Genomic DNA, 21,398 nt, shown 5'->3' on the forward strand with positions numbered 1-21,398 from the left:
AACTCAAACAGACCACATCGAATATCTCACCACAAAATAAATTAAATCGACAATTGTAAGATGCACCTCCAACTTTGTTATAAACAATGTACAAACAACTACAATTTTATTCTCCTCCCTTTTTTATATTTATTTTTTTAAGGTATAAGTTGCAAGGTTCATGGTTTTAGACATATTGTATATTGTGGACCATATATTAAATATATTCATGGCTGACATGCTCGAACTCAAACAGACCACATCGAATATCTCACCACAAAATAAATTAAATCGACAATTGTAAGATGCACCTCCAACTTTGTTATAAACAATGTACAAACAACTACAATTTTTATTCTCCTCCCTCTTTTTATTTTTTTAAGGTATATTTTCACAACCAAATGATAAATATGGATATAAAAATGTTTGTTCCATTAATTTATTCTTAATTTTAAAACATAAATTGAAATTTAAAATAAAGTTAAATACAAATATAAAAATTCATAACACTCTTTTAGCATAAAAGATTAAATAAAATTTCAAATTTCAATAGTGATATGTTAGTATTAAAATTATATAATAATTTATTTTTGGCGAGATATTCTCATTTCATAAAATTTAAATACAAAATTTAGTTACATAGGTTTAGGATCTCGATCAACTTCCCAGGCATTGAAACATGTAATCAAACCATCAAGAAGCACCCTCCTTGGTAAAAAAGTATATCGATTGGTCCCTTTTTTAACACCGTACATATAGGAATTTTGTGTCGCATATGAAACTTATATGAATGAAGGTGTGAAATAAGTGAATGGAAGTTCAATAAATGATGATCCGTGGGAATGGAAGGGGTGGTTCAATTAACATCGAATAAGGACAACTTGTCTTCAAAAGATAAGATAGTGAATCGACAAAATTTGAAAGATAAATATTGTAACCAGTCAAACGAAGACATTACAGGAATATTTTAGTATCAAAACTTATCCTAAATCTAGGATGTTCTTTCTATTATTCATTATGTCGAGCCATCAATAAATGATGAATCCTCTCCATTTTGGATGATTTTACCATTAAAATTCAATGGTTTTATAAGAATATGGTAATGCATTTATTGAAATATAAGCTCTTTTTAAGAAACTGGACGAGAATACTCTGTACAATAGGCGGAGGTCGATTCCAGGAATCGACCCGCCGCCGGTCGGGCGGGGCGGAGCGGCGCCCGGTCCGCTCCGCCCCGCCCGACCGGCGGCGGGTCGATTCCCGGAATCGACCTCCGCCTATTGTAGAGAGTATTCTCGTCCAGTTTCTTAAAAAGAGCTTATATTTCAATAAATGCATTAGTGCAACCAGTCAAACGAAGACATTACAACAATATTTTAGTATCAAAACTTATCCTAAATCTAGGATGTTCTTTCTATTATTCATTCTGTCGAGCCATCAATAAATGATGAATCCTCTCCATTTTGGATGATTTTACCATTAAAATTCAATGGTTTTATAAGAATATGGTAATGCATTTATTGAAATCCTAAGATGCTTTACAACGAAGCATGCTTTACAATTTTACAACGAAGCATGATTAGGTTACAATTTTACAATGAAGAAGGTTGCCAAATATGAAAAGCATAATTGAGTCTAATTTAATTCCGTCTCGTCTGCCAAATGCAGTATTGAGGATACTTTGAGTGTGGTTATATATATATATATATATATATTCATTCTCGATAGAAAATAAGGTATATGTATGTAAATATTTCTTTGAATCTCATATAAATTTTATATACATGTGTTTTGAAAATTGAAAATTTCACCCCTTCAACTTTTTTTTAAAGATAGTAATGGACCAAAACCACTATTATAAAAATGATGTTGCATGCCTTAAATTTCCACCAAATTTGACTTCTGGTAAACTTGGACAACTCTATTGAATAGAGGGCCACATAAAGAACCTATTAGAATAATGGGGAACTAAATGGACCGAAGAGAACACTGTTACATTGAGTATATTTCTACTAAATTTGACTTCTAAATGACGAAACAATTAGGAGGCAATAATAGGGAGCTATAAATGCCCCCTATCCCATGTTGTTTATTCCACATGAGTAGCAGCTTTTCGTATTATAGTGAACGGAAAAACCATTTCGACTACGTCACCATTCTCCTATCATGTTCCGGCGACCTTTGGTAACAACCCGCAAGCGCTGGACGGAACCCTGAACCCCAATTTCTGTGATCGCCCAACGTTTCGACGTCCTTCATTTTGATCTGCATCTCGCGGTTCCATAATCTCGAACTTCCTGGCAAGTTCTACGCCCTTTGTGCATATTCTCAGGCGGTTGGTCTCCAATTGTTTGTCCCGCGTTTGAATCTTGTAACCCTGCATCCACCTCGGCGATTTCCTTTTTCTCCAAAGAAGAATAATTATGGGATCGATGGGCTCGTGCGCCCGGTGGACGGAGGTGGTGAGTCCCGACGTTATTAGGGTTGTCTACGTTAACGGCCACGTGGGATCTGATCTTTGGTAACCTAAGATGCTTTACAACGAAGCATGTTTGAATCCCATGGAATATATATATTTTGTTATTTCCTTTTGATCATACTGAATCAAAAAACATATATGAAAGTAGAAAAATCAATAAATTTTCAAGTCACAATGGTCAGATAGTTTATACCAGGTTAGACCCACAGATAAGAAAGTGGCAGTGTCAATGAAATATAATATCATCCCAAAGCTGATGCTAACATTAATGCGATAACCAAAATGTCACCATCATTGATTTTTTTTTACAAGGATAACCAAAATATATATATGCTTTCACCGTGACTGCTACATACAAGAGTACTTATTATATTATTGGAATAATAGTCATTGAAATCTGTGAAACATGCGCGATAGTAAACTAATATTCTCTTGCAAGACCTTTACACAATCTCATGCAAGCGAGCAACATGAGCGGAAGTAAACTAACACTCTTGCAAGACCTTTACACAATCTCAGGCAAGTGATTTTTTTCCTGTCCACCACTTCAGGCCGCCTTCTGGATCGTTTAGAAAGTGATCGTTATTGTGCACAGTTTAAATATGGTGCACAATAGGCATGGAGATATGCTTAAGCCCTATGCTTTGCCAACACAAATCAATATCAGCAACAACAAATTCTTTCAAACCCCTATTTAATAAATGTTATTTGCGCTCATTCTCTTCAAAATATAAGTTTTATGTTTTTGTCCTTTCGTGGTGTCTTGGTTTATTGGTTTACAGATAGGTCTGTTTGTTATTTGGAGATGTCTTGATTTATAACTTGGTCTGCCTGTTAGTGAATATTGATGGACAAACTCAATGTAAAGAGTGGTAATCTAGCTGCAAGTAGGTGCAAGTTGATCAGCCCCTATGGCCAAAGCAAGACAGTGGAAAGACCCAAGGGTATTACAGGGAACCATTTTTTTCACCAGAAAAAATAGCTTCCAAAAAAGATATAAATCTTCTCCCTAGCATTTACGGGAAAACTTGCGAGTCATTTTTTTAATTTTAACAGTTCCACCTAGATTTAAATATACAAAACAAAATCTCACTATTTGCCAAAACTCCTTTCAGCAAAGCATACTATAAGTTTACTTGGCAACCATAAATTGCTCAACCCCTACAAGAAATGATTCTGACTCATGATGCAGTAGATAAACTAAAATTGTGCTGACTACAATTCGAATATTTCATTAGTAAAAATTGTGCTGACTACAATTCGAATATTTCATTAGTTTACTTGGCAACTATAAATTCTTCAACCCCTATATTAAGAGCATTGCCCAACCATTTATACTACAAGAAATGGTTGTCTTTCTCACTCATGATGCAATAGAAAAACTAAAAAATGCACTGCCTATTATTCGAATAATTGATAAGCGAACTTCAGCAGAGGCAATTTAAAAGTCAGTTATTCCCAGCGCCACCCCCGGGCCGCCCCGCCCCGCCCGACCGGCGGCAGGTCGATTCCCGGAATCGACCTCCGCCTATTGTACAGAGTATTCTCGTCCAGTTTCTTAAAAAGAGCTTATATTTCAATAAATGCATTACCATATTCTTATAAAACCATTGAATTTTAATGGTAAAATCATCCAAAATGGAGAGGATTCATCATTTATTGATGGCTGCGCCACCTCGGGGTCGACCCTCCGCCGGTCGGGCGGGGCGGGGCGGCCCGGGGGTGCCGCTGCCGCGGAGGGGGCGAGTACGTTTTAATTATAATCTACAGATTAAAATCTACAGATTTTATTATTATATTGTTGAAATCTACAGATCTGTGAGTTCTAGACTAAGCGATGAAAAAGTAATGTAAACGCGTTATACAACCAATAAGATGTGATTAGATTAATATATGTTCGGTATTTTCCGTGGCAGACGCAACAGGGTATTTTACCTTTTATCAATGTCACAATCACTGTGGTGTACCACATGTAAGAGCAAGTTTTGAGACTTACACTCTGAACCCGTGGGTATTAACCGGAATTTTTGTGATCAAGAACTTTATTATGCCACGGCCCACGAATAATTGCTTTAGTGGATAGATTTCTAACGTTTAAAGAGCACGTTTTTTTTCCACTTTCGGTGATCGATTCTCACTTTATTTGATTTTTATAAGAATACATTTAAGGCGAAATCACCAAACTCACTAATCACGTGTAAATATTGAAAAAAATGTATTTGGTGCTTTGTTCCCAGGGTTATGCACAACACGATTCCAGTCCAGTAAATCTTACAAATAAATTTATAAAGGTTTAAGTGGGTAGTCCAGTTGGTTGAGGTTTTAGCCAAGTCATCAGCTTTTTATCAAGAGATATTTTCAATCCTTTTCGGGTTCATCAAAATTTCAAGATTAAGTTTGATATGGGAGTTTGGCCAGTTTAGAGATTAAGTTTGATATGGGAGTTTGGCCAGTTTAGAGATTAAGTTTGATATGATTAAGAGTACGTTTTAATTATAATATTAGATAAAACATCAAGTTTAGTAAGAGTGTTTATGCAACAACTCCGGTTAAAAATTTCAGTTTGGCCAACTAAATTTAGTTTAAATGCTGGGAAACTGACAGTAAAAGGTTAATTGCACAAAGTTTATCTACACAGTAGAAGTCAGTGGTGTCAATGGTTGTGTTGTCGTCATTGTATTTACTATTTACAAATTAAGAACTCTTCGGAAATTAATAAATATATTATTTTTTGGTGGAAGCCGATGTTGGAGATAACCCATCCTTATCTGTTAATTAGGACTGAGCAAATCTTTCTCTTCCCTTTTATTGCATTTTCTTGTTTTTTACATGCGGTCTGGTTATATATATTTTCTGGACGAGGTAAGCGAAAATTGCATTCGAGATTTATACAACTAGCAAATGGACAATAGTTTACACTTTGGATCTACATATGCTATACTAAAAGTATTGACTATTTCGATAATTTAGTTTCTGTTAGAAACTTATAAATTGGATGTGGATTGTCTTGAGATCATAGCCATCTTTAAGATAAGAATATATGTGTTGTTCTTAATGCTGTGTTTTTTTGTATATATTGGTTTACAACTTTACAAAGATGGTGGTTTAATTAGCACAAATAAGCAAACCTGCGTTTTTCTCTTTTTAATTCCCCTCTACAATACTGATGGTTTGGTATATTATCCCGCTTGAGCATTTCTGCAAGAAAGTTGTATCTGATCACTACTCTTGGAAATTGTAAATATGATTTCATTCGATTAATTTCTTTTTTTTTTCAGATGCGTATTCATACTTATGTCAACTCTTGCAATGGTCCCATGGACTACTATTCCATTCTTTAGCTCAATAGACACTGTTTCATTGTTCAGCTTCATCAAAAACCTGACGAGCTTCATGGCAACAATGGCACCGACCCGTTTTCAAAAAAATGTTTTGGCGAATGCTTCTGCTTCTCCGAGCAGGAATCAACCGATTCCGTATTAATTTCAATCGCTATTCTCAAAGAGATTTATGAAAGAAACGAAGTCTAGAGGAGGAGAGGTTGTCATGCTTATTTATGTGTTTAATATGCTGTGTATGGGTTCAGCATCTTTTGAAAAATGTGGAAGGCATCATCTGTGTTTAGAGACCTTCTTTCATTCTTTTTGGGGTCTTTCTTTTTTATCAAAGTTTTGCAACTCTATCTACTTTGGATAAAGTTGCAGCATATTTGAATTAGTGCGTATTCTATTTGGAGGTAAGACCTATGATTGAATAATCAAAATCTTGAGCGTCTCCCTTTTATTATTTATAAGATTTTTGAAACCCTAGGTAAGTTTTTGACGGGAAAGAACGGGAAAGAAGATAATAGCAAATGCATTCTATGTTTCAATACTGAAAAGTAAATAATACAACAATAATTATACATCATGGAGGCAAAGCATGAGTACACAAGTTACCCCTTCCTTACATAGGCTAGGAGAGCTAATATGTTAACTTTGGCTATGATCTCAAGAGAATCCACATCTTTGTTGAAGATGCCAATCATGGCTGAGATCTCTACGACCAACTGTGATCTAAAAGTTGTAACATCTTCAAAATGAGACATGTTAGTTACCCCACAAAAGGCAGCATGCCATCACCATTTCCATGAAAAGGAGATGCATGGAAATTTAATGATGTCCCAAACATATCTTCTTGTCCGTTGGGCCATCCATTTGTCCCCCAAAAGGACCCCTTTCCATGCCCCAAAGTCTCTGACAACTTTGTAGCTCCACATAACATGCTTAACAGTTTCAGCTCTGTGGCAGACCATGCAGCAACCATCTATGACACTGGAGTGATGTAGCCTATCTTTACCTGATAGAAACGGCTAGATTGTTGAGGACCAACTATCCGAACATTCTAGTCTTAAAAGTAGAATGCGACTTCCAAATGTCTTGACACCTCCAAAGCCATCTGGTCTCTATGTTGTGAGTGGTCCATTTTTTGTTAATTCCATTTGCAAGGGATATTTTGGTCAAATCATATAATACTTCTTCTCTCTGAAATTAGTGAAGGGCTTCCTATAGGATCATTTTTAGTCTTTCCAAATTGCCCCTTAAGTCTACAAAAAGCTGGAATTATTCTACACATTGCAGTGAGGGCTCGTTTGTCTCTTATCAAAAGCATTTAATCCCAATTGACAGTTGTCCAATACTATCGGTTGCTTGAGTCTTATCAAAAGAGGTGAAATTTCCATCAAGAGTCTGGTATGTGAAAGAAAGAGAGAGCACAACTGTGATTTTCGCATTGATTTTTAAGTTAATTATTATTTTTTGAAAAAAAAAGTTGTTATTATTATTTTTTGACATGAAATTCATAAAAAAAACTATTATTTGACCATTTTTAGTTAATATTTTTGTATAAAAATTGTGATTTTGACATGTTAATTCTAGCAAAAAATTATCAAAACGTTTAGTTTTTTTGTTATATTTATGTTAAAAATGGTTATTTTTATGTCCATTGATAAAAAATGTTGTTTTTTAGAAATAATTATTTCATGTGGATTGAAAAATTAATTAAGGATGTCTAAATATGTAGATTATCTAAAATTCAAACTATCGACTTTCTAATTTAAAAAGGCAAAACAATAAAAACCCCACTAAAAAAAAAAGTTTAAGATAGAGAACAAGAAATTATGAATACAATGACGACTTCAAAAACTATCAAATTTAGAAAATAATTTTTTACATTTCACACACTAGAAAATTTAAAGTCAAAAAATAGGTCTTTTAAAAAAAGGGTGTGATGCAGAATACTCACTTTTTAAAATCAGGATGAAAGTCACTACCATTCACTACCATTCTAAAACTTAATGCACATGAAAAAAACTAAAGTTCCAAAAACCATGTTCTAAAAAAAACATGTGTATTCTGCATCACCACTTTTGAAAATCGGGTCATTTTTTTGCCACCTCTACAAAACGGGTAACAGTATCAGTTCCCGTTTCAAAGTTTACATTGTTAATCTTATTGAATACTTCAACTGTCCCATTAGCTTGAGGATGATAGGGCATACTCTTTTGATGATAAACCTAGAATTCTTCAAGCATTGCGAAAATTTGTTTCATTTAAGAAATGCATACCCTTATCACTCATCAATATCTTAGGACACCCAAACCAAGTCAATACAAACTCAAAAAGGAACTTCGCAACTATAGTAGCACTATAATATTTGACCGGTTGTGCTTCCGCCCATCTCGTCAAATACTCAGTCGCAGAAATAATGTACTAGTCGCCTATCTTTTTCCCTGGTGGCTGTATCAGACCCAAAAAGTCATTTTCCCATTTGTTATACACCTGCAATGAAATATGTGGGTTTAAGGGCAGTTCATCCCCCCGCGATGGCTTCCTCGTTCGTTGACAAGCATTGCATGCCCTGCAATACGCTTTAGAATCCTTATGCACTATCAACCACCACAACCCTACGTGAAGAATATTCTGCGCAGTTGCTCTTCCTGCATAGTTTCCTTTCTCCACTCCTCCATGTGCTTCATCGAAGCCCATGTTATACAAGTGTCCTGTGATTATAGAAAAATCAGCCGTGCAAACCACCAATTCCTTTTTTTTCTGTTTAAAATATCCCTCCAGGGTTGTACCAGTGGTTAAAAACTAGATTATGTCAGCAAAGTGATCGTTTGGGACACATATAGCAAAGAGCTATGCATCCGACAATCCGTCTTCCAAACTAGTGGGTTCTTCACCTATCTCAATTCTAGATAGATGATTTGGTCCTGCATTTAATCGACAGGGCTTCACAATCACATCAAAATAATATTCCTGAAAGATCAATAACCACCTATAGATCTTTCCCCCCAACACAAGCTTGTTGACTAGGTACTTGAGAGTAGAGTGATTTGTGTACATTTTGAAATGTGTGCATAACTGGTAATGTCGAAATTTTTGTAGTGTGTATACCATCGCCAACCCTTCGCGCTCTGTAGTTAGATAGTTCTTATTTGCCTTTGGTAGTTTCCTGCTCGTGAAGGCTATAGGATGATCAATCTTGCCTTCACATGGCTAGGTCAATACCACACCCAACGCAATACCAGAGGAATCCACATGAACATGAAATTCTTTCTTCTAGTCTGGGAACACCAAAATGGGTATAACTAGCATCTTTTCCTTTAACACATCCATAATGTGCTGACACTCCTCATCCCAGTAGAAAGTCACGTCCTTATTTAGTAATTTCTCCATTGGCGCAATTATCTGCACATAAGCTTTGATAAACTTCCTATAGTATTCGGTGACCCAGGGTTGCGTGCAATTGCTTTACATTCTTGGGAGCCTCTAAATTGAAAATAACATCTATCTTCATAGGGTCAATCATTAATCCTTGCTTTCATACCACATGGCCTAGCAGGATCCCATAAGGCACACAAAAGATACATTTCTTCAAATTCAGGGCAATCTGGTATCTGTGACAAGTATCCAACATAAGGCACAAACTTGCAACGTGGCGCTTTACCCACCCAAACACAATCCAATCATCAAAATACACTTCTAATAATTATGGATGAAATCTTTTAAATATGCAATTACAACCCTGGAGAAGATCGCGGGCACATTCTTCAGCCCGAATGGCATCACTGTGTACTGGAAGCATCCCCACTCCGTCGCGAAGGTAGTCTTGCTGTGATCCTCTGGCACAATCTTAATCTGATGGTACCTCGAGAACCCATTAGTGAATGAATAGGCTTCATGCCCTCCATCATTCTCCAAAAAATCATTTGTAAATGGCGTTGGAAATGGGCATGAATGCACACATCATTGAGCTTTCTGAGATCTACACATATCCTGATTTCATCTTGTTGCTTCTTTTCTTGAAAAACCATAGGGCTTACCCAATCAGACTCTTCCAATGGCTCAATGATTCTAGCCTCCAACATTTTGTCCAAATCTTTGTGCACCATCTCCTTATACTTGGGATTTATATGGTAGGGTATCTGTTTCAAGGGCTTCACATTGGGCTTTAGAGTGATATTCATTACACCTAGATCCCCTACTATTCCCTTCAGATATGAAAACTTGGTAGGAAACAAGTCTTAATATTTGCACAGTAGCTCCGCAACTTTATTAACTATATCTTCATTTCAATAATCGCCTATCTTTGCAAACTTCGGCTGCGCGTCGGATCCAATGTTTACTTGCCTGGTCTTCAAAGGTTCTATTATATTAGGGTTTGCTACTTTGGGGCCTTCAACCTCACGTTATCCCTCGGTCTTTGAAATGTTCATATTTTTTGGATCCTCTTATTCTACTTTTGCAGTCACATTGTAGCATTCTATCGCATGGTGCAACTGTGTATTCTAGTCTGGTTGAACCCATTCTACCGGCTCTTCAGGCATCCTGAAGATTGTGGCCTTGATTTCCTGGAATGCTTCATCAATACACGCAAATCCGTCCTCAAAATTGAAATCTAATAGAAAAATTTCCCTCAGGATATCCCACTCGGTTGTCCCATGGCATAGCTCCATTTCCAAATACCAATTCAGAGGAATAGTATATAGGGTATGAAAAAATATATGTACCCATTTAGGTTGAGGCTCCACACCAAGCTTTAGTCCATCGTGCCAAATGCTCACGCGGATCATCCTTGCCTGAGCATTTCTCAGTCAGGCAAGTATTCACATACCCAAACCTTAGCTTCATAATTCACTTGTACTCTTTCCAGTCAACAAAGCTACCCTTATGAGTACCCCACCAACGTGCAGGCATAGCATGCAATGCTAGATCAAGAGCTTGGAACCGATGCTCTTTTGGCACATCCCTTTCAGAATTCTCTAGAAAAAAACTAACATCATTTAATCCATCATAATGAGGAAGATTTCTTACTTTCGTGGATATTCACCGAAGCGATTTTGTCATCATATTACAGTGTAACATTGAAACTTCGTGAAACCTATTCTACCAATGCTCGAGTTCTTCATCTAAATCCGAGGTATAGGATCTATATTTATCCCATGTAATTCACCCATCTATAATGGGATTGATCCAATCTTCATCACGCGCAGTAATCTGGTATATTTTAACCAAATCATCACCCTCTTCATAGTAGTAGACTGGTTCAGTATAGCCTGATCCCTCAGTAGGATCCAATGGTACAATAACCCAGAGTGCCTTCCTTTTAAATGTCATTCTTCATTTTTTCAAGTTAATTACTGCATCCATGTAAAAGGCCTAATAAATTCCCAATATCGTAGGGTAAGGATTGCTGTCATCCACTATTTCAATTACTTCAAAGTCGGCTAGAGTGTTTGCTCCCTCAATGTCTATGGTTACCTCGTACAGTCGCCCCATAGGAATGATCTTCTGTTGATTGGCCATGCATAGCTGTATAGGGGACCATTGTAGCATAAGCCTCCCCATCCTTTCCCATGTCTTCCTTGGTAGCAAGTTCACATCAGATCTTAGATCCAAGATGACTTGGTCCATTTCGTACTCTCCAATCTGCGCAGTCAACCTCATTTCATGACCTGTCTGCTTCTTATGTTTACCCAATTTCCTCGCAGCGCGATGTATGGGAGGAGTCTTGATTTTACCCATACAATTATCAATTAGCTCCTGAAGACCTTCCACCACCTTTCTATCTCGCAATAGCTTCATATAGGTTTTCAAAAATGTAGCCAATAACAAGGGATCCATGTCCTATGCTTCATTGTTTCCAACCAATTACTCCTGACTTTCGATGTAGAAGCCTCAAAAAAATTCTTCTTGGCTTCCATAAAAGGTTCTTTAGCCATGTTGAGATCAAATCCAACCTCTTTTTCGGCAACCTTGCGCACCCAACCTTCAATTTCTAGTTTCTTTCCTTTATCTTCTCTTGTGGCAATACCACTTCGCATCAAGATATTGATGCTATGGTCCTCTTCACGAGGGTCCGCCCTCATCATCTATATATTTTGTGTGGTTGGTTGAGTCTTTTTCTCCTGCATTTTGTCTATCAACACCGGGAAATCCTTTATCACTTGGTCAAACTGTCTAAAATACTGACAGGATGGATGCATTGGGTTCTGACAATTGCACACAAAATGTCTTGCTTCTCCACAGTTGTAGCAAATAACTTATCCACAACCTTTTCCAGACCCTCCTCCTCTTTCTCTTTCGAGGCCTTGGAATCCTCCACGTGCTACACCTACACCCTGATCCTAAGGCCACTTTTCAGCTTGCATCTGATATGTAGGCATTTGATCCATCATCAATTCATAGCTTCGATAGTTTCCCTCATCATGCCCACCCGATTTACAAAAGGGACACAACCAATGTTGCGGAGTTTGTACAAACTTTTGTAAGAGGTGAAAATGGTCCGTTACGTGCTTCCTGACTATCTGGCAGATAGCACACTATAAGGGTACTCCTGCGATTGGTCCCACAATGTTCTCAGGCTTCAAAGGAATAATACCTCCTCCAATCAGGTAATTCTGATAGACAAGGTAGTGATCCTTATCATGTCCCTTGTCATTACATTTTATGCACCAGACTTCTATGCGCACCTCAAACTGAGCTTCCTTCCCTGTCTTCAAGCTTTGTAACTTCATATGCAAGCTTGCCAGCTGTGACTGAATCTGTTGTACTCCAACATTCATATCCCTCACTGGTGAGGCTTCCAACCTCATCGTGATCTCCATGGTCTTTGTTTGCATTCCTCTTTTTTGTTGTGATAATGGAAATCTTAGATGACGCAATAATGAAGCAATGTACCAATCTCTGTGTTGATCATCCGTGATATTCAAATTAGCCTGCCAGATTAGAAATTTTAGCCTCTGTTCGAAGTCCCACGCAAACTCATTTACCCGCTGTTGTATTTAATTAAACTCTGTTACAGACTGCACTTGAGACTTAATATTCTTAAACTCATTATTCAGTTCCAGCCGAGTCTCTACCATCGTCGCGCTGGGTTGATCCGTATAGAACTTGATATACCAAGTCAACACTCTATCTTACAATGCTGTGACCAAATGTGATTTATTTATATTATCATCAGTAATATGTTGTGCCTTCCACACATCATCTATGATGAACCATAATTTTTTAGGGTCCTTGCTTCCCACCCCTTTAAAGAACAATATCTTCATCGTGTTCGCCATGTTGAGTGCTTGATGCGGAGGTGAAGGTGGAGGTGGAGGTGTAGGTGTATGTGGCGGAGGTGGAGGTAGCAGTGGAGTGGATGGATGGGTTATCCTCGAGATACCCTAGCTTACTATCTACAGCACACTTCGTGGTGTTCTCAGAATAGTTACTTCATCGTGCGGCTATCATAATATCCTAACAACGGACCGTATTCAGAGCCAGATTCTTCGTTCCTTTTGAAGGGTTTTTGCTTTGCGTAGTCCCAAACATCAATGTAATGGCATAACCCTCTTTTCACACAACAACATCTTAATATAGGTATTCAATGATTTTAAGTACTTACCTCTCGGTCCTTTGAATAATCTTGGCTCTACTTCACTATAGCTGATGGTCATATCGATCGCGAGTTCAGTGATGAGTCCTCCTAAGATACAATCAATCCAGTGATCAACGAATCACGCGATGTTATTTTCTAAAGCTTCCAAGCACTTCACCAGCTCCGAGATCCACATAACAGGGTTGTCAAGACTCCACATACCCTAACTATCCGCTAATGTGGAAAGCTACTCATGCAGTTTGCAAGGAAGGAAACAAAAGAAGTCAGTCTCATTTGTGTACAGTATCTATTCAACAACTGTTCCTTGGATAACTGTGGGTTTCTGTTCTCCTGCGTTGCAAACACGTGCAAGTTTTGATCGATCCACTTTTCCAACTATTTCTTAGTAGAGAACCACTTATTCAACATCACACATTCCTTATATAGATCCCAATTGTGGCAACAGAACCATTTGTTGGCTTGATGGGGCCTGACCCAGGTTCAACGTTATCTGCGTGAACCAAAAAAACCCTAACTGCTGGCCCTTTTAACAACAACCTGCGTAACGCAGGCTAAAGTCTCACCCAAAGTAGTATTGGGGGATGACAGAACCAGGTTTCTGCATCTAGAGACCTGTGTGATAGGTTCCTGCAGTCCTTATGGCTTAGATCTACTTTCACACACCCTTAACCCTTCAGAATAGACAATTGCTGTAAATGCACTTAAACAACTTCCAGATCTTTGCGAAGGTTCTTCATTAGTATTAACATGCATAAATATTACATATCTACTATTTTCACGCAGCAAATAAGAATTAATTCATATAAATCATAAAACAGAGCGAAATTATAGATACTTTCAGCAATAAGAAATGATACTCAGAAGCATCCAAATTGGCTCAAAACTGTCTTTATTAAGTATAATCGCTCAAGTATAGACTTATTTTTCCTAAGCACTCAACTGCAGGGGCCTGCGCACTCAGCCTGCAGGCTTACCAAGATCTCCGCGCACTTAGCTGCATGAGCCTTCCCCTTTCGCCTAAGTACAGGAAACAAAACTTTCCTGCCTTAACTTACTTGCCCTTATAAAAATTATTATGAAAAAGTTAATTCTCTAGACTCGCTATGACTTATCTATATATAGCATTTCACTTACAATACCATGGTCCGCAGACGATGGGTGAGTCTCAAAACTATCTGTGACTTACCAACCTAAGGGACTAAATACCCTTTGACTCATACTAGCTTTACACTCCGCTGCCACATTTCGTGGAGAATTTACACTTTATACAAAAATATCTTAAAATTTACCCAAAATTTGACCAAACTTGACCCCAGGGATCCTATCCCAACAACAACCATGTTGCCTGGAACTGTGCAGTGTGCAGTCACTATTCCCAAGTCAGTTTCACTGTGTAATTCAAGAGCTAAGAAGCCTCCCTTCATCCCCATAATTGCACAATAACTCCTCCTAGCTTGACTTGAACTACACACTTCACAATATTAGTCCTCAAGATTCTTCCCTTGCCTATTGGAACCTCGCAATACACAGAGAACCCATCCTACCTTACCCCCTAGAACTGTACAAAAGTGTCCCCCAATTTCCTCCCTCAGTCTAAGTTCACTGACCTCAATAACTATGCAAAGCTGTCCTCTAGGTCCCTCTGCTACCCAGTCCTACCTTGCCTCTAAAATTGCACATAAGTGCATCCAAGGGTCCTATCGTACATTGACCGCTAATTGTTTCAACTGTGCAATCCTCTCTCCTAGTGGCCCCTGCACAATTTTTCCTCTGAGTGAGTACTATGCTCAGAAGTTCCTTAGGCAAGCTTGAGTTGTGCTCTACACAGTATCAATAACCAACCTCCCTCCTTGTCACCTGGAACTGCGCAATGCATAGTTACTGGGCCCTCTTTCTGCCTTGTCACCTTTCCCTGGCTTAGTCCTTGGATAACAAGGCATCATATTATACTAAGGAGTTTATGGATTTGATGTCATCCCATCATGAGTGAACTAAAGAAAGAGGTACACTGTTAGATCATGGCGAGATGATGAAGAAGGAGAAGGAGGAAACATGCTTGAAGACTCACTTACAGCTAGATGGATAAAGAAACCTATTAAGAGAAAGCAAAATGAACACATCTGTGCAACCACATCTTAAGACCAAAGATTATTGAAGACCCCACATCATCAAGCTATGCAGAGGAGAAGAGAAAGCACATCTAAGAACACATCTATCAGTCAACAGAAACAACAACTTGACATTTCCACCTCAACAAGCTAGTCCATGTCAGTAGTGTCATGTTAAGTTGAGTCATGAGTTGTCAAAGTCCAAAACACTATTATGAGCCATGTCTATTGTAAATAAAATGTAATGTAAAGTGGAAGTCAAATGGACACACATGAATTGAAGAGTCATGTTAGTTGAAAAGTCATAGGAAATTGAACCGTCATGAGGGTAGTCAAAGAGTCACAAGGGTCAAGCATCACCCCTTGGTTATATATACTCGCTCATTGTATGAGAAAATGAATTTTCACCTTGGCTCCTCCATCAAAGCATAGAGAGTTCAATCAGTTTTTTGAGGAGAAAGGAGTGGATCCAACGTCCCACTACTGGGGCTAGTGATGTATAATGTAAATATGTGTCTTAGAACTTTTTCTTAATTACAAAAGTGTTTTCAGGCCAACATGTTTCCATGCATGACTTATGGATATTTGTAATACTATTCCGTGAGAATTTATGTTTCATGTTTGTTTTCACATGTACTAAGATAATTGAACTATTTCAGTTGTTTTAGTGTTTATGTTGTTGGGAATGTGATGTAATGGTTGTCATTGTGGTCTCATTCTTGTGGACTACTCCACAAGATACTAGAAAAACCTTTCCCCACTCATCGATTATAACGACTGTGACATCTGTTGTGGACTACTCCACTAGATGGTAGACATATCTTTCCCTGTTCATTAGTTGTAACAACTGTCACATCCGCCATGGACTATTTTTCTGGATGTTGGACAAGACGTTTTGTTCATGTGTGTCTCTTACTGGGTGGTACTATTACCTCTCACTTAGAGGCTCATCTTTTCTCCCCCCCGCTTTGTAGTAAGAGAACCTTGACACCGTTACGTTACACACTCACCAGTCACACTCACCTTGTTGTTCGAAGATACCATTGTACTCTCTTGTGCCGACAGCTAGAGCCGAGGCAAACCTTTAAGAATTTGGAAACTAAGCCATTATACTAGATGGGACTCCTACACCAAATGGTGTGAGTTCTGATTGGGACTTCATGCCAGGGAGGTCCCCTGAATGTTGGTGGGTCCAATACCGTCAACATTTATGGTGCCAGAAGGAGGGCCACCAGTATTTTATGGCTGATTGTCCCACAGACCCCACTTATCCATCTTCTGGTCAAGGTAGTAACCTTCACTGCCTCTCCCCTACCCGCAACTTTGAAGTTGGTAAATCCTTACCTCCAACGACTAAATGTGAAATCCCATACCATTAGATCCGAGCTCTCCGTCCCATCACCTGTCAATTACAGGAGTGATCACCCTTCCATATTCTCAAAATAAGAACAAGACTACCCCCACAGGAGTAGTAGTTACATCTATTGAGGAAGCGATCCTCACCACTCTTGAAGAGCTAGTATAAGCTATGGAGAAGGAAGAACCTTTGTGCTTTGAGGGAGGAGAAGAGGGCAACCCCTCACTCTCGGGTTCAAGTTTTGGTGGAGGGGGCGAAGGGGAAGTAAATGAAGGAGGAGGAGAAGAAGAAGAGGAACTAACAGATTCAGAAGAGGAAGAGGAAGAAAATGAAGAAGAAAATATGGTTGACCAAAATTTGGATAGGATGACTCAGGGCCCATTGGAAATTCTGGGTGTCCTGCACAAGATGCCAATACACATAGAAAAGCTCTTAATTAAGTATGACCCTAACAAGACAACGATGGAAGAATATTACATAGACAATTTCTACCTACATCTGCAAACACTCGAGGTATGCTATGATGACATTGCATGTAGACTATTTCCATGTACCTTGGATGATAGAGAAGCTATATGGTACCATAACCTTCCTCCAAACTCGATCCAGAATTGGAGGGAAATCAAAAGAATATTTCTTGAGAAATTTGCTGAAGATAAGACCCTTGTGATGTTACTAAAGGATTTGGGTAGTCTCAATATGGAGCAAAAAGAAAAGGTCAAAGATTTCAATAAGAGTTCAACTGTATGTTGAACAAGTTCTTGGATGCCACAAAGCCTCATGACTCCATTACTATCGACTACTACACTTATGCCTTGCCAACTAGTATTGTGTAGTAAATCAAGCAAGCTGCGAAACCAACTTTAACTCGAAACTATGAAGTGGCTATTGCTGTAGAAAAGGACCTATGCACTATTGGAGTCATCACAGACAATGAACAACTAAGGACTCCAAAGACGCGGGTAAGAGGTCTTAGACCTTTGTGAGCAACGACAAGGAAAAGGAAATGAATGATATTAAAATCCTTAATCATCTTGTCAAGTCCTTGACCACCAAAATGGCTAAAATTAAATAGAGGAAAAGCGAGACTACCATGAGTGGCAGGCCCCTAAGGTACCCACTTAAGAAGAATGTAGCTTCAGCAACAAAAGAAGTCAGCTGGCTAAATTTGCACAGAGCTCCAACATGGTCTTGAACATTGAGAAAATCAACATAGATACATACTAAAGGTTCCACCATGAGCATCATTTAGAAAGAAATGTTCCCAGAATGGAACCATGGAATGAGTAGTCTTGTTACACAGTTGTGTGACATAGTCTTGGTTAATGGACAACCAGAGCTAGAAGAAGAAGAAGAAGATGCTACAATTGATGAAGCTCCAAGAAATAGGCATGTAGTAAACATGTATCAATATATTCTTGCAACCTAGAAAAGCACCACCGATAGGGAGCCTCTCAGTGATGGTGTAGCCCAGAAAAAAAATAATTGATACAACTTGAGAAGTAAAGGGGCCACCACTATGATTGAGGTATCAAAAAACAAAATCAGAGAAAATTTGTTAAGGAAAATGAGTCCTCTGGTTAGCTCAACACAGAACACTTAGAGCAAGTCCAGGAAGACAGTTTCAATGAAAAGTGCTTCCATAAGCAGTAAAGACATAACCATTCCACCGATAACCATAAAATCAGTCCCAACCCTAGACGCCTCGATGAGTCTTCCCGCGGTAGAGTACAACATTGTAGAAGACATGAAGAATGTTCGTGCAAACATCTCTCTGTTTGAACTCACAAAAATCACGAACCAGCGGGACATTCTTCTACGAGCACTTGGGAAAACTTCTACTGGTGATGCCACCTCTTTAGACAAGGGATGTAGTAAGTCTCTTGAATCTCTTTCATCTATGCTTAATGCACTCTAGCTGGAGGCAAACTCATTATGCCCACCATTCTTGTTGTCATTTGAACTTTTTAAATTCAATGTTCACAATAGATTGGTTTATTCCGGTGCATCGGTTAATGTCATGCCACTCTCTGTGGCCAAGAAGATTAATGCTCAATGGAGTAAGATAGATGCGTAGATCATCTAACTAGACAAAACTTGTGTTCCAGCCATTGGTTAACTCAAGGATGTGATCATCTGGCTATCATCTGACGAAAAAGTTCATCAATGCATCAACATTGTAATTGTGGACATCCTGACATACGGGGTATTGTTGAGCATAGACTGGTCAAGAAAGCTGCAAGGATACTTTTCCACTGATTGGTCACACTTATGGCTTCCGTATAAGGGCAAGAACAACCAGATCCAAGTACTATCACAAAGCTACATGAAGCACAACGTAACTCCCTTGAATGGACATAATGAGCTGTTGGATTTTGCAAAACTTGTTTTCAGAAATTATTTTCTAGAGACACAATTGGGGTGCTATCTTGTAGAGCCATCCCGAATCCCACCAGACACACAGTTGGACCTCCTTCCATGTTAAATTGGTGAAAATGAACCTTTTACAGTAAGTAGTAGTAATAGTAGCAGCAGTAGTCTTAGTGTGGTAAGTGGTCCCTGTACAAATGATATGTGGACCATGTACTTTGACGGATCCAAAACATAGGAGGGTTTTGGAGATGGTAACGTTTTAATAGACCAGTTGTAAAGAAAACACTTAATCTCTAGTCGCTTAGAATTCGAGTGAATAAAAAACATCGTAGAGTATGAAGCACTCGTCTTGGGCTTACAGAAAGCCATTGACCTCAATGTTGCTGTCCTGAAAGTGGTAGGTGACTCAAAAATCGTGGTGGGTTAGGTACATAACATTATACTTTCTATGTCACCTTGTCTTAAGAGTTATCAATAAGAGGTATGGCGACACATTTCTCATTTCCAAGCTTTCAATATCATTTCAGTACCAAGAATGTGTAATGCAGCCGCAAATGCCTTGGCAAACACAACTGCTAGGATGTTACCATTAAGGGACAACTTTACTATTTAAATTTTGTATAAACCATCCGTCCTAGATAACATAACTAATTTACACATTTTTTATGATGATCAACATATACTACATTTTATGGCCAACACTGACATATTAAAAGATGCAACAATACATGAGGACGAGGACGAGTAGACTCTGCAGGATGAAGCCAATAAAAGAAAAGGCAACCTCATCCCCAAGGGTGTGGTACCACTAGAAAATATGTATGACCTGCAGAACCATTTCCAAGGACCTGTGAATGCCAATACCCACAACTCTACAATATCACATGAGTAGATCAATATGGGAACATAAAAAGTTCCGAAGTATGTGAATCTTGGTATCTGTTGTACACCACAAGAGCGACAAGCTTTCATATTCCTATTCAAGCAATACCATGATGTATTCACATGGATGTACGATGATCTCAAGGAATATGATATGCAAATAATCCAACACTTGAAGGGGCCAAGCCTTTTCAACAACAACTAAGGAAATTTCATCCAACACTTGAGCCCCTCATACATAAGGAATTAAGAAAATTGCTAGATGCTTAGATCATTTGCAAGGTGTGACTTTGGAAATGGGTATCTAAATTAGTCCCTGTAAGGAAGAAGTATAGGGAGATCCGTCTGTGTGTAGATTTCCACAATCTCAACCATGCCTCGGACAAGGAAAATTACCCAGTGCCATCCATGGAGCACATATTGCAAACAATATCTGGGGTAGAAATGTTTTCTTTGCTAGATGGTTTCTTGGGTTACAACCAGACCGTTTTGGTATCTTATCCTGATAGGATAAAGACTACATGCCATACCAAATGGGGTATGTTTGTGTTTTTCCGAATTCCGTTTGGGATGGTTAATGCAAGTGCAACATTTCAACATGAAATGTACATTGATTTCAGTGAGCTTATTGGATAGAGTGTAGGGGTCTACCTCGATGACATAACGATGTTTTCATGAAAATGGTTAGACCACCTACACCACCTCAAGAAATTTTTTGAGTGATGCCAAAAATACGAGATATCCTTGAATCCCAAGAAATGTATCTTTGTAGTGTTTGAGGGTAACCTTCTTGGACACATTATTGCTAAAAATGGGATCAAGGTAGATCCGGATAGGGTTCAAACCATCACATAGATTCCACATCTAGTGAACAAGAAAGTTATGCAGTCTTTCTTGGGGAAGATCAAATTCCCCAAAAATTTCATCTCCTACTATGCTTAGATCAACAAACCAATAGACCAAGAAGGACATAGTCTATAATTTGGTCAAAAGGGAAAAGGATGTGTTCGCTTGTATAAAGAAAGCAATAGAAGAAGCACCAGTTTTGTACATCCCAAACTTCAACAAATACTTCTTTCTCTACACTTTCACTTCTGACACTTCTCTCACTGTTGTGCTCACTCAGAAGGACGAGTTGAACAATGAATGACCCATCTCCTTCATGATCTCGAGCCTACAAGGACCAGAGCTCAACTACCCTGTCATGGAAAAACAAGCTTATGAAGTATACAAGGTGGTGAAGAACTTCAAACCCTACCTATTGAAAAACCACTGTATGATCTTTGTCCCA

This window comes from Pinus tabuliformis, chromosome 3_2, assembly GCF_031772625.1.
Source record: "Pinus tabuliformis cultivar Carrire ecotype Pingquan chromosome 3_2, CPIR1, whole genome shotgun sequence".
NCBI lineage: Eukaryota > Viridiplantae > Streptophyta > Pinopsida > Pinales > Pinaceae > Pinus > Pinus tabuliformis.